Below are 15,000 nucleotides of genomic sequence, written 5' to 3'. Positions count from 1 at the left end.
TTATATTATTATTATTAATTTTATTTTTATTTTTATTATTTTTATTTTTATTTTTATTATTTTTATTATTATTATTATTATTATTATTATTGTTGTTATTATTATCATTGTTATTGTTATTACTATTATTATCATATTATTATTATTATTGCTTATTATTATTTTATTATATTATTTATATTATTATTATATTATTATTATTAATTATTTTATTATATTATTATTATTATTAGTAGTACAATATAGCATATCATTATATTATTATTAACACCATCATCTTTATTATCTATATTATTATATTATCAATATTATTGTTATTTTCATCATCATCGTCTCATGTATCACATTCATCATTTATCATGTTATTTTCATCATACTTATCATATTTGATATTTTACCATTATATCATATCAATATATTTATCTAATTTTTTAATCATATTTTTACTTTTATTTATTATTTTTTTTATAATATTTTTTTTATTTATTTAATTTGTCATTATTTTTTTATATAATCATTAATACTTACATCATTATTTTCTATTTATAACACTATTTATATTTATTATATCAATCCATCACTGAGATCATCATAATTACTGTTAATACATATTATTACTATTGTTTTGTTGTTTATTATTATTATTATTGTCATTATCGTTATTATTATCTTTATTATTATTATCATCATCATCATCATCATTATCATCATCATTATTGCTATCATTGTTATCTTTTAGTAGTATCATCACTGTTATTACTACTATTATTATCACTATTGTTATAATTATTGTTATTATCAATATTATCTTTATCATCACCATTATTACTAACAATATTATTATCATATCCCTTGTTATTATTGCTACTTCATTATTTCCATCTTCACCAAAACTATTGTCGTTTTTGCTATCACAAATTCTTTTGTTTAATTTGTATTGTAATTACTGTTATTGCCAATGTTATTATTACACAGTAATTCTATTAGCAACTACATCCTCTTTACCAATCTCAATAATATTTTTCCCCTAATGGTGTTACAAGCGATATTACCTTATCACTATTCTTATATCATCATCACTGAATCATCATAATACTGTTATCAATTACATTTCTTATCTTATAATCATCAAAATTATCTTTTATATCCTGTCATTTCATCATATCCTGAATTTAATTGTTGATATCCTTGAGCCGTTATTCAAAATAAAATGTTAGTGTCATTCCTCCGTTGTTGTTTGAAAGTGGAATGATTAACTGTGTGAACTTTGATTATATTACTATGCGATTATCAAGAGGATTATATGTTTAATCAGATTATTAATCCTGCTTGAAAATCATTATTCACTTTGTTTGAAACAGATTAATCACACAACCTGTTAATGCAGAACAGAAGGAAGGGAACTGAAACATCACAAAAGAATGAAATTGGAAAACGACACCGCAATGACGAAGGAGAAAAGCAGACAGAGACGGAGGAAAGAACATTTGTCACAGTACGGTGACAAACGAGCCTCGGAACGCGCATTATTATATAATTTCTCCAGGTTGACTTGATTTATAGCCCGTCCGATCTTTTATGTGACTAATCGATCACACTAAAAATGTCTTGCGTTCTTGTTGTTTGTTTCATCTCGCTTCTTGTGACAGCTGATACGTGTGGGTTTGTCTGCGTGACGGGAGAGGAGCGTTGGTGCAGGCACGGACGAGGGGAAGGGAGGAGGGAGGGGGAGTTGAGAGAGTCATATTATTTTGAAGTGATGTTTAGGTTTTCGAGTTTTCTATTCTTGAATCTTTTAGGATGGAGAAAATTGAATAACTGTTTTTTTCTTCTTCTTCTTTTTCTTTCTATTGAAATTTTGTACGTTTAGTTCGTGTTTTATTGTCTTTTATATCCTTATCACGATATCAAGAACTAAACCATGTCAGTGTCTCTCTCATAAACATGACTTTTCGGGATTATTTTTCTCTCTTTCTCTTATTCTTGTCAAGAGATTCGTCGCCTAAAATACAGAAGTCGCGGAAACAAAAGCATGTCTCAGAGGGATGTAAAGATAATGAAAAACAGGAAACTCCACCTGACAACATCGTCTATATGCAAATAGGTAACCCATCTCGGCCGGCTGATCAACACGTCACTGACATTGCCGGAGAATATTCAAGACGAAAGAGAGAAACAGAGAGAAAAGGGGGGTAAGAAAAAAAAAGAGAGAAAGATTGATAGATATATAGATAAAGAGAGTGAAGGAGAGAGTTGCGATAGCGAGAGAGGGAGGGAGGGAGAAAGAGAGAGAGAGAGAGAGTAAGAGAGTATTAACCATAGTTACTATACTACTACTGCAACTACTACCATTAGTAGTAGTAGTTTTTGTTGTAACAGAAGTAGTATTGTTATTATTATTATAATAATCATTATTAGTTTTATTATTATCATTATCACTAACATTGTTATCATTATTGTTATTATCATCATTCTCATTATTATTGTTACTATTATTATCATTATTATTATCATTGTTGTTGTTGTTCTTGTTGTTGTTGTTGTTATTATTATCATTATTATCATTATGACTTGCATTCTTCTATTACCATTATCATTAGTACTAGTAGCCGTATCATTATCAGTATCATTATTATGAACAATCTATGACAATCATTTATTATTATTATTATTATTATTATTATTATTATTATTATTATTATTATTATTATTATCATTATTATTATTATTATTATTATAATTGTTATTATCATTATTATTACATTATATTATATTATCTATTATTATTATTTTATATTATTAATTATCATTATTATTATTCATTATATTTATTTATTATTATTATTATTATTATATTATTATATTATTATTATTATTATTATTATTATTATTATTATTATTATTATTATTATTGTTGTTGCTGTTGTTGTTGTTGTTGTTGTCATGACTTTTATCATTATTGTTATCATTATTTTTATTACTATTATTATTATCATTGTTGTTGTTTTTGTTATTATCATTATCATCAATATTATTTTTATTATCGTTATTATTTTAATTATTTCTATTATCATTAGCATGATAATCATTATCATTATTACGTTTATGCATATTATTATTGTTGTTGTTGTTGTTATTGTTATTGTTATTGTTATTGTTATTGTTATTGTTATTGTTATTGTTATTGTTATTGTTATTGTTATTGTTATTGTTATTGTTATTGTCATTGTTATTGTTATTGTTATTGTTATTGTTATTGTTATTGTTGTTGTTGTTGTTGTTATTATTATTTTTATTAATGTTATCATTATCATTATTATTATTGTGATTATCATTATTATTGTTATCTTTTCTGTTATCCTTTTACTTATTATCTTTTGTATCATCGTATCATTTTCATTTTTATAATTATCATCACCATTTTTACTTCTATTACTAGAATCATTGTTATAATTAACATAAGTACAGAAAGCAGAGCAAATAGCCATTTAACCCACAAGGGTCACAGAAATCACTGTTTATTATTAATTGGTGTAATAATAACAGGACTGACATCATTCTCCGTACAAACGTCATTATATTTAATTGTGCTGATTACGAACTCGTAACGAAGACGCTTAATATAAGGATATCAAAGCGACCACCAGCCATTAAAAGTTTTCGTGACTTAACTTATTGTAACTCTCATTTACTAGCCTACAGATAATAGCCAAAGAATCAACTCTCCTAGGAATCTTGCCAACAAATTATGTAGATAAGCAGGTAATTGTCTTCACAGCAGTGATTGAAGATAGTATAAGTGCCATCGTTCCCTTTGTTACAAAAAAAATGTTAGACGTCCTCCTGCTTTACGGATAAGTGACATTAAGAGTCCCATAACAGGGAGCAATAACACTCAAAAAGCTCTCAAATTTGACAGATTTGACAAGGCCCTTCAGGCTGATAATAAACAAAAGAGAAGTGGCAAATCACCGATTCCAAGAGCCAAAATCGATTATTTCAGAAATAAATTACCTGATTGTAAGAAAGACTGCTAAAACATGCAAGATTATTAAAACACTAGTGCCAAAAAAGCACAAGAGAGATTACAGAATTAGTACGAATTGTTCATAAAATTATTCAAGATTATTATCCATTGGTAAAACAACTTGTGTCAGCAGATATAGTCTCTACATGCTAAAAGATCACGCAAAGATACAGAAGCATGGCAAATACAGGGGGACCCATGATCTGAGACCAACTACCACATATGAGAAACATTCATAGTTTGAATACATTCCAAATGTTTGTTTTTGTTTTTGTTTTTGTTTTTGTTTATCTGCATTATCAACGACATCTAAATATATAAGGCACGACAGAAATGTACAACCATTAATTCTATGTGCCTCTTATATCTATATGTAATGTAAACTCTAATGTTTATGTAATAAGAATACCCAATGTAACAAATGGAATGAAGTATTTTGAATCTGAATATCATCATCATCATTATTATTATTATTATTATTATTGTTATTATTATTTTATTATTATTATTATTATTATTATTATTATTATTATTATTATTATTATTATTATTATTATTATTATTATTATTATTATTCGTTATCATTACTATTATTGTTATCATTACCACATCATCATCATCATCATCATCATCATCATCATCATCATCATCATCATCATCATCATCATCATCATCATCATCATCATCATCATCATCATCATCATCATTATTATCATCATTATCCTATTAGTCAGATAGCTTTTTCATTTTTATTATCATAAAAACGACGCTATTAATAATAACAAAAATAATTACAATTAGATAAACTGCTAACATATTTCGAGACAGGAAGGCATGACTGGTTTCAACAAAAATAATCCATGAGAGAAAAACAAGAGGTGTTGACCTACGTGAAACCTGGTCTGATCCTCCACACAAGCGGTTGTCGAGAGAATAAATAAATACGTCGCAAGAAATGTTAGTCTGTCATCTACGTATTGATAAGACCCGAGATCGTGCTAAAAATGGGAAGAGGAGTAGGTAGCAAAGATGAAGATGAAGAAGAAGTAGGAGAAGAGGAAGATGTGGAAGGAGACGGAGAAAGAGAAAAAAATGAGGATGGAGGAGGAGGAAGGCAAGAAGAGAAGGAAAAGGTAATAATAGAACTTCCATTGCATTTGTTGTTCATCTTGACACTAATGCAAGGGAACGAGTTCGTAATACCAGAGGCAGATTGAAGAATTTCGACAACTGAGAAACAGCCTCATAACGTCCCCTTCTCTTGGAGTATGATATATTCTTTTTCAGCGTGACATTCTTTCAATCGTCTCATTCAACCAGCGTATGTAATTATACATTTCACTTGGGATTGAATCACTGAACTTTTCTTCGAAATTATGTTTGAAAGCGGCACCTATTGTCAGAAGCAAAACGTAATTTAGCAATCCACTGAAGCGAATATAGCTGTAGCTCCTTCATGCAATGTGTGAATGTATAAATAAGTAATGAAAAATTAATCGGAGAGGGTAAGTTTCAGATAAACTTTTGTAGCTAAACAAGAGGAACTTCTCCCACACCTATATAAGCTTATTCACAGAACAACAGTCCTTCCCCTTGTCCTAACAGGTTTCCCCTCCTTCTCCACACCAGCAAACTCACTATCATCGAACACATACATGGTTTGTAAACACAGATCAACAACACGGTGCTGGGCTGATGCCAACACTGCCATGAATATTAAACAAGCCGTCCTGTCTTGCCTGCACCTGTATGATATGTAGATGAATATTGGGTCCACGAAACCTCTAGAAGGAGAATACTCAACATGTGTATAACACTGCACAGTACCTTCTATTTACAAATGGGAAAAACGCGGACCTTGAATGCAACAGCTAGTTTCTAGATTTGAAATTTGGCGATTCAGATTATTTCCTTCTCTTTTTCAGTTTTCTGACCAGTTTTATGGTATACGTATTACATACATGTCTGGTATCATATTCTCGAAACTTGATACCAAACACGATTCTAAAACCCTTCAAATAAAATCAATCTCCAATTACGAGAGCATCAAACCCGCTAAACCAACATCGAATCCGGACTTCGGCAGTTCATTCCCGTAACAAGCGCGTGTGTTGGAGCATCTGGAGACAGAAAGGGACTAGCCGATGGAGGTCTTTCATTACCCATTTATCATCTGCTTTAATGAACGAATTCCCTTCCATACAGACAACAAGTCGATTTTAATGACGCGGATACTAATCATGACTTCAAAAGTTAACGTGAAGAAGATTTCCAAGAAGTGTTGATTCAAACATTCCCAAAGATTGTCTAACAAGGGGCTACGTTTGCCTAATACTTGGAACAGAGCATAGTTAAGACTGGATTGAATTGTATTGTCATTATCATTTTCATATTAATAATGATAATGATGATAAAAATAATAATAGTAACAGTAATAATAATGATAATAATAAAGATAATGATAGCAGTAATATGTTAATATTAGATTTAGCAAAGAAAATGATAAAAAATATCAGAAAGATGATAATGAATGCAACATTAGGACTACTAATGATGACAATGATTAATAATGAAAAATATAAAACTATCATTATCGTTTTCATGATGGATATGGTTATTATTATAAATATAACGCTTATTACCTTTATCCCCATAACATGATTACCAGAACCACGCTATTATTATGTTTATCATTGTGATTGTATTTCAAATTTTTGCAAATGATAGTGATCGAAGGCGTATAATTGGCAATCTTATATAATGACAATCGTGATGTTTATCTGTAGCATTAGCCCCAGTAATGCGAAATATGAATTCTTGGTGCTCTTCTGTTGCGAAATGAAAATTTTTAAAATGATTTTGAACACACCTCTCTGCACCTATTCGATTAAATAAATGAATCCCCTTTTCAAATGTTGCATGTTGCACAACAGATTCCGTCTGTTACAATTTATGATTATCGATTTATCACAGCTACTCCAGGAAATATCCGAACGTATATAATCTTTAACAACATCAACAACAAAAGAACTACAACAAGAACCCCCATAATACCCACAAGGAAAAAAAATTGTATCACAGTCATAGCAAGAGAAAACATCTGGTTCTGGAAGTGACATCAGAAGTCAAGGGAAGAGATGAGGAGTTAATCCCTGGTCTCCGTGACGTGCGTGGCGGTCGGGGGGACGAGAAGGAAGGAATAGAGGGGGAAGGGAGGGACTGAAGGGGAGAAAGGAGGGAATGGAAGAAGGAATAATAGGGGGGGAGGCATTGAAGGGAGGCGCGGATTGCAGTATTGGCATCTCTGTGTCAGGTGCCGTGTCGGTTGCTCGAGCTTGACTTTTTGTTATTATTCGTTGGTTATAATAAGAATATATATATAGATAGATATAGATGCATGTATATATATATATATATATATATATATATATATATATATATATATATATATATATATATATATATATAATTTTTCTTATACATATGTGTGTGTGTGTGTGTGTGTGTGTGTGTGTGTGTGTGTGTGTGTGTTTTGTTTTTTATTAATTTATTTCGCTCAGTGAGCGACAAGCCTTTACAACACAAATTAAATGTTGGCTACAGAGTATTCATGACATGCAGGTCACACCATGAGGGCAGACTGCGAGTCACAAATAACTAGTCCATTTTTTTTGGTACTTAGAAGTAGGCTAACAGAATCTAGAAGCCCATGCAGTTCACAGGAGGTAGAGCTTGACCAGTCCCGCAGACGGCGTCCAGTCCATCTCTCATTCGGTGGTTCCATAGTAGGAGAGAAGACAACACAACCAGCAGTTCCATCTATTTGTAAAGAACCGTCAACGTACAGGGTGTGAGAGGCAGGAATGGAAGACCTTACCTTGTCAATGGCCTCCAGGGCCATGTTGGCAGGGTAGGTCCCTCCTACAGGTGGGTGTATAGGAAACTGCTACAGGAGGAGTTGGCCACGGGGGAGGACCATGGTCAACTTCCTCTTGGGGAACATTAATATCCAATTTTCTAAGGTCTCGGCAAACATTCTTAATAAGAGCAAAGCCACCTGGTCGGAGTGACATGTTAATAAGGCCTGCATAGTGTGGAGCAAGACTGGAGGAGTGGAGACACTTGACAGTAAAGAATGTTACATTGGCAAAGATTCGTTCCACAAGAGGAAGGAGATGAAGCTCCTGCTGCATGTTAGGAATCCTAGTGGACATTGGGCATCCTAGAATGCAGCGCATTACTTTATTCTGAAATTGTTCTAGGGGATCTTGGAGAGTTGACTAAGAGTTGGTGATAGGTAATCAACTACTCAACGGTTAAAAGCTGTATAGATATTTCTGGCCACGGGAATGGAGACCCCAGCAACATTGTTGGCTAGCCAGCAAAGGGGTTCAAGGCGCCGTTGTAGTCATGTCAGTAATTCCTGAACAATGGGATGGACATGTTGACGTGCTGGTGTGGTGGGAAGGACTCGAACTAGAGCGCCCAAGTAAAGATACTGTGTGCAGAATGGTATAATGCTGGGGCCCACTAGAAATTCAGGTAGTGTTCGTGGGTTTTGTAGAGAGATCCTACTTTTTTCAGGAGAGATGATAAGGCCACATGAAGAGGAAGAATCGTAAAATGAATGAAGTAAGTGCTGTAGATCTTCTGGTGAGGTGGAGTGAATGCAGATGTCAGCATAATTATTGTCCCTGGAATGTCAGGGTGCTGGGATATGAGGCAGTGCATGAGGATAATGTAAAGAAATGGGCTAAGGACACCTCCCTGTGGAGTCACAATGCCAAAGCACTTAGGTGTGTTGCAGGCACCTTTAAAGAGGACATAGGATGATCTGTTGCTTAAGTATCCTCGGATCCATGGCAAGAGATTTCCAGTAATACCAAAGTCCACAAGCTGGTCGAGGATCATATCTGGATTTGCAATGTCAAATGCACTTTTCAGGTCAATGAATGCGACAAGACTTGTAGAAGAGAGGCAAGTGTATAGCTCCAATAGACAATGGTGTGTGCTGTGTTGTGGCAGGAATCCATATAACCTGGATGATAATTTGTCTCGAAGGCGATACCAAAGGCGATTCAGGAAGATACGCTCCAGCACTTTACAGAAGCATGACATAAGGGATATTGGTCTAAACTTGTCAGTGCCAGGCTTAGGAATAGGTACAATGAGGCTCTTCCTCCAGCCTTGCGGCACATATCCATGTTGGAGACAAAGGTTGTAAAGCTGTAGAAGGGGATCACCAGTGACCTTCAGAAGGAGTCGCAAGATGGAGTATGTGATGCCATCATCACCTGGGGCTGATGTCCTACCACTAGCAAGAGCACGACGAAGTTCATCCCTTGTTATTGGTATGTTATCTTCCTCATCTTTCCTTAGCAGGGCTGCTGACAGGCATAGAGTACAGCGGGTTTTCTGAGTGGAGAGCAGCTCTTGTACATGTGAAGGAAGGCTATGAACACTGGATTGTTGTGACCAGGTCTCAACAAGATCTTGGGCATACTGAACTGGACTGTGATGGAGTGCACTTGAGGTCTTTTTCTTTACCACCCTCTTGATGAGTCGCCACATGGACCCTATGCTTGTCTGATGGTATTGGTGAAATCATGCCAGGCATCACGATAAACACACTGTTATAGGGCAATAAGAGCATTACTGGATGTCTGGTACTGTTGTAAGTTGTCTGGGGTTGGATCCCTCTGATAGACATAGCTATCCTCTATGGCCTGTCTCTCTGCTGCCTTGAAGCGTCTATCAAGCATCCACTCATGAGCTTCAGGCTGGCACTTAATGTTTGGTCTACGAACATAGTGACTATAAAAATCATGTGTGAAAGAAACAAGAGACAAGTACAACTTCTCAGGAGAAGTGACATCAAGCTTGAAGATAAGAGCAGACATGTAGGAGATATAGCTAGGACAGTACTTTGGGGGAATACTGATCCGGGTACGTTGATAGGCAGACGAATTCACAGTAGGGATCGAGTATTGAAGGCTGAGGGCAAGGTGATCAGAGAAAAGAGCAGGGACAGATAAGCATCTGACCTGAGATGCAACAAGTCCGTAGGTGAGTATGTGGTCGAGGGTGCCTCCTCGAGAATGTGTGGCACCTCCTGTATCCCAGCGAGTTAGGTGGTTGTGCTGCATGAACTTCATAAGTCGTGTGCCGCTATAGTTGACAGTATTGGAACATCCACCTAAAGCAGGGTGCTGAGCATTAAAATCACCCATATAGACTATGCTGTGGTTCATGGGAGAGAGCAGAGCATCAATATTTATTCTTCCTGGGCCAGAGTAGACATTGCAGAGACGAATCGTTCCTTCTCCCTGCTTAACCTCCAGGAGTTGAAAAGTGGTACTGTCATCATCAGAAGAACGGAGTAGTCGGTGCTGAACAGAGGAGTGGATGTAAGTGATGAGTGCATTCCTAACATGATGAACATAAGAAATATAACCACTGAGGGAGGGTGTTACAGGAGAGGATATGAAGGTGTATGCTACTAGTGAACATTACTCTTATGCTTGCGTGAGCCAGATGAGGTGGAAGGCATGGGTATATTATTGCTTCGATACGAGCCACAAGAGACAGATCCCACTGTGGGAGTGGTGATTGTTTCGAAACGAGTAGTTAGTGAATCAAGCTTCTCTTAAATGATGTAACAGAAGTGATGACAACCTGTTGGGTTTCAATAAGAGACTTGAGTGTTGTGTCATTAGTAGCCAGGTTGGTGGAGAGATCAGCAAGTGAGGCTGCCAGAGAAGCAAAGCGAGACTCAGTGGCATCATAACGAGCCTCGGTGGCGTTGAGGCGTGATGCAAGGGAGGCACACTGTGACTTAAGGGAGTCAACAGCTTTTTGAAGTGCAGACACCTGTGGAGCTGGACTGGAGTCTGTAGAGCAGGGTGGAGCAGGAGTGGCAAGTGGTACACACATAGGTATATGTGAGGTTGCAGAGGCAAGAGTGCAGGGGATGGTCGAGCATCTTGTACACCCATGCCAAACATTCACTCCAGGCTGGTGACATCGAGGACATTTCCCTTTCGCATCATTTGTGGATGGTGGGTCTTGACATGTCGAAGTTGATGCAACATCAGAGCGTGGGATACGATGGATGCAGGTACAGGAATCATGTGCACCCGAGCACCATGCACACTTTTCAGATGCAGTGCAATATCGGGATATGTGCCCAAGGCCCCAACATTTGTAATACCATGGTTGCTCATCCTGCATCTTGCGTAATTCACAGGATGGGAGGCACAGAAGAAAACTAAAGGTAACTGTTGGCGGTGGTGCCTCCAGATAATAACAAGTCGGTTAATAGGTGTACCATTTTGATGAAACCGGCGAGCAGAATAAACACCAGGTAGTTCTTTTGCTTTGGAGGGATCGACACTAACAGGATACCGTGTGAGGAGAAAGGTGGAATATTTGCGAGGCCTCTCGGAGGAATCTTGCTTATCAAGCTGCAGAGCCAAAAATTCTCCCTTTGTCACACTGTTTATAATATCCTGACGGCTCTTAGACACATACACGAAACAAGACGTCACTGCTGACATCTTGACCTCAGCAAGATTCCGATCCAAATTGAAAGCACTGTTTACCTCAGCCAGCCATCGAAGCTTTATGTCCACTCCTGGGTTATCTCTAAATACAAGCTTCATATACTCTGCTCGCAAAGCAAATTCTGGAAAAGCGGTAGGCCTATGTTATGACGCGGCAGAGGACGAGGGTCGGGGGCCACATCATGTGTATCACAAGGCGGCGGAGATCCCCTGCATCTGGTTGTTTTGGCAGCGGGAGATAAGGGCTCGCTGTCAGTATCCGAGGTGGAGTTCATTGGCCGCTTGCTGGAAGTGTGGGGTCGGGGTGCTGCGATCATATCTGTCTCCCCAATGTGAGGTGGTAGCGACGGCCAGTCTTCCTGGCGCATATCATCCTCTTCGCTCAGTGCTGGATCAGCATCCATGTCAGTGAGAGAAGCAGGACCTGTGTAATCCATAATATCAGCCTCGACTAGGGCACAGGATCAGCACATGACGTCACCAATACGTCACAGCCTACACTCTGGCATGGGCAATGGCGGGTAACACCGATCAGAGGGGCCTGGGCACAGAACCTTATTATTCTCCCTATTTTTCAGGCTAAGTCCACAACTACTTTTTAGCAAACTTCCTTCGGGAATACAGCAAACCTCTATAGTACTTATAACAGCAGCAGATGTCTGGCAGGTCTGAATAAAGCAGGGAACTGTGGAAAATAGGAGAGCACATTCCGAGGCTTTGTTTACATCTCCCGGAGAGGAGAGCGAGAGGTGTGTGTGTGTGTTTGTGTGTGTGTGTGTGTGTGTGTTTGTGTGTGTGTGTGTTTGTGTGTGTGTTTGTGTGTGCGTGTGTGTGTGTGTGCGTGTGCGTGTGTGTGTGTGTGTGTGTGTGCGTGTGTGTGTGTGTGTGTGTGTGTGTGTGTGTGTGTGTGTGCGTGCGTGCGTGTGTGTGTGTGTGTGTAGGGTAAGTCAACCCTAGATACGGTAGTGGCTGAGTCAATCGTAGATATAATGCTGGGTTGAGAACCACCAACAATGATTACCTTACCAACCACTCCCCTGGGGTAAGGATCATGGGTCAACTACCCCAGTATAAAGACACAATCAACTACATGTTAACACCGCATCGTTGATGGCACAGTTGTGCATATATAAATAGATAATTAATTAAATAAATAGATGTGTGTGTGTGTGTGTGTGTGTGTGTGTGTGTGTGTGAGTGTGTGAGTGTGTGAGTGTGTGAGTGTGTGAGTGTGTGTGTGTGTGTGTGTGTGTGTGTGTGCGTGCGTGCGTGTTCACACACATATGTATGAATATATATATTTGTGTATGTGTTTGTGTGTGTGTATGTGTCGCAAGTAGACATCGGGTACAACGCTCGCCGCCTCCCCACCTCACTCATAACCATCCCCTGAAATATCCGGTCCTCCTTCGCCCGCCGTCTGACCTGCCACGACAACCGCTTAGTCTAATGGCGAAGGGATCACAGCCGCCCCTGCAACATCTGGGGCCCGGGAGACGACCCGCCTCTCTGGCAGATGGGAATAGATTGCGGTATTATGCCGAGGGAAGAGGGAGGCGAGGCGGAGGAGGACCTCGGCTACTGGGCGGCGATAGCTGGAGCAAGGGCTGGCGGGTGTTTCTGTGGCTATATACATACACACACACCATTATATTCATACATATATGTGTGTATATGTAATGTGTGTGTGTGTGTGTGTGTGTGTGTGTGTGTGTGTGTGTTGCGCGCATATATATACTGTATAGAATATTTATAAATATTCCCTTGCTTAAAAGGCAATACAATTATCATAATGTACACTTATGTCCAGCAAATGTCAATTTGAGTTTGCTTAAAGTAATTTATTTTCATCAGAATTACATGGATATTAGCAATTATTTTTTATGCTAGATGCTTAAATTTTCAGAAACATCTGAGAGGAATTGCAGATACTTTACATATTTGATGTAATGCAATAGTAAAAATGTCGTTAATATGAGGAGAGACATCGGGACGTATCTTCACGATGTTAGTGATAATATTGTCAATGACACTAACGATGATCATAAAGATAATAATAACAATAATGAAATGATGCTGACGATGATAAAAACAATAATCAGATGATGTTGATAATGATAATAAAATAATAAAAACAATTACAATAAGCATGATAATGATAACAATATTAACCATAATAAATGTCATACTGATAATAAGGATAATAAAACTAATGATGGTGATGATGAAAATGTTAATTAAATAAGAACAATGATGATGATTATAATGATGATGATAATTAGGATGATGATAATTAGGAAACTGATATTAATAAGAATACTAATAATAGTAATTATGGTAATAATAATAATAATGATAATAATAGTAATAATAATAATAATAATAAAAACAATGGCAATGATAATAATTGCAATAATAATAATAATAATTAAAACAATAAAAATAATCAAACAAAGAGAGCGAGAGAGAGAGAGAGAGAGAGAGAGAGAGAGAGAGAGAGAGAGAGAGAGAGGAGAGAGAGAGAGAGAGGGAGAGAGAGAGAGAGAGAGAGAACATAGACAAAACAAGACTAAAGGAACCAAGACAGAGTCAAAAACAAAATCTCTGAGTAAAAAAGAACAGTATTTGTAATAAAGTAGTTGCAAGAGACTATGGATGAATATATATATATATATATATATATATATATATATATATATATATATATATATATATATATATATATATATATATATATATATATATATACATGTACATATACACATATATATATACATATATATATATATATATATATATATATATATATATATATATATAGAGAGAGAGAGAGAGAGAGAGAGAGAGAGAGAGAGAGAGAGAGAGAGAGAGAGAGAGAGAGAGAGAGAGAGAGAGAGAGGGGGGGGGGGGGGGGGATAGAGAGAAATTGAAATGAAGACGGAACTGAACTTTTGTTCGGCGTAAAACACCGTCAACAACACATCATTTCATTAGGTTCGTTCAGGTCTATCAGCTCACGAAATGGCCAGTGACAAGCCGGGTCATTTAGCTAATCGACAAAAGCAACGGCTTAACGTCCGAAGATCCACGCGACCCAGACTCTGTCATTCCGTCATGCGCTATCTTTTTAACGCAAATGCATGCCATCATGGGCTGTATTAGCCTTCTTTTTATCTCCCTAATGGCCACGCACACTCCCTTCCCCCTGTCGCGAAAAGTCTGGTTTATGTCCCTGTTATCGGCTCTTAGATCAGTGCTGACGTGGGTTAATGTCTTATTTAACCTCGGGAGTCTGGCCGAGGTGGGGAGAAAAATGGTTTTATCGCCGGCTAACTCGTCTCATTGGTGAATGACTTGTCTCAGTAGGGAATAACTCGTCTCAAAGGCGAGTAACTGGTCATACCGGTAAGA

The sequence above is a fragment of the Penaeus monodon genome, chromosome 5, assembly GCF_015228065.2.
Source record: "Penaeus monodon isolate SGIC_2016 chromosome 5, NSTDA_Pmon_1, whole genome shotgun sequence".
Classification (NCBI taxonomy): Eukaryota; Metazoa; Arthropoda; class Malacostraca; order Decapoda; family Penaeidae; genus Penaeus; species Penaeus monodon.
Note: the sequence above shows the minus strand (reverse complement) of the source record.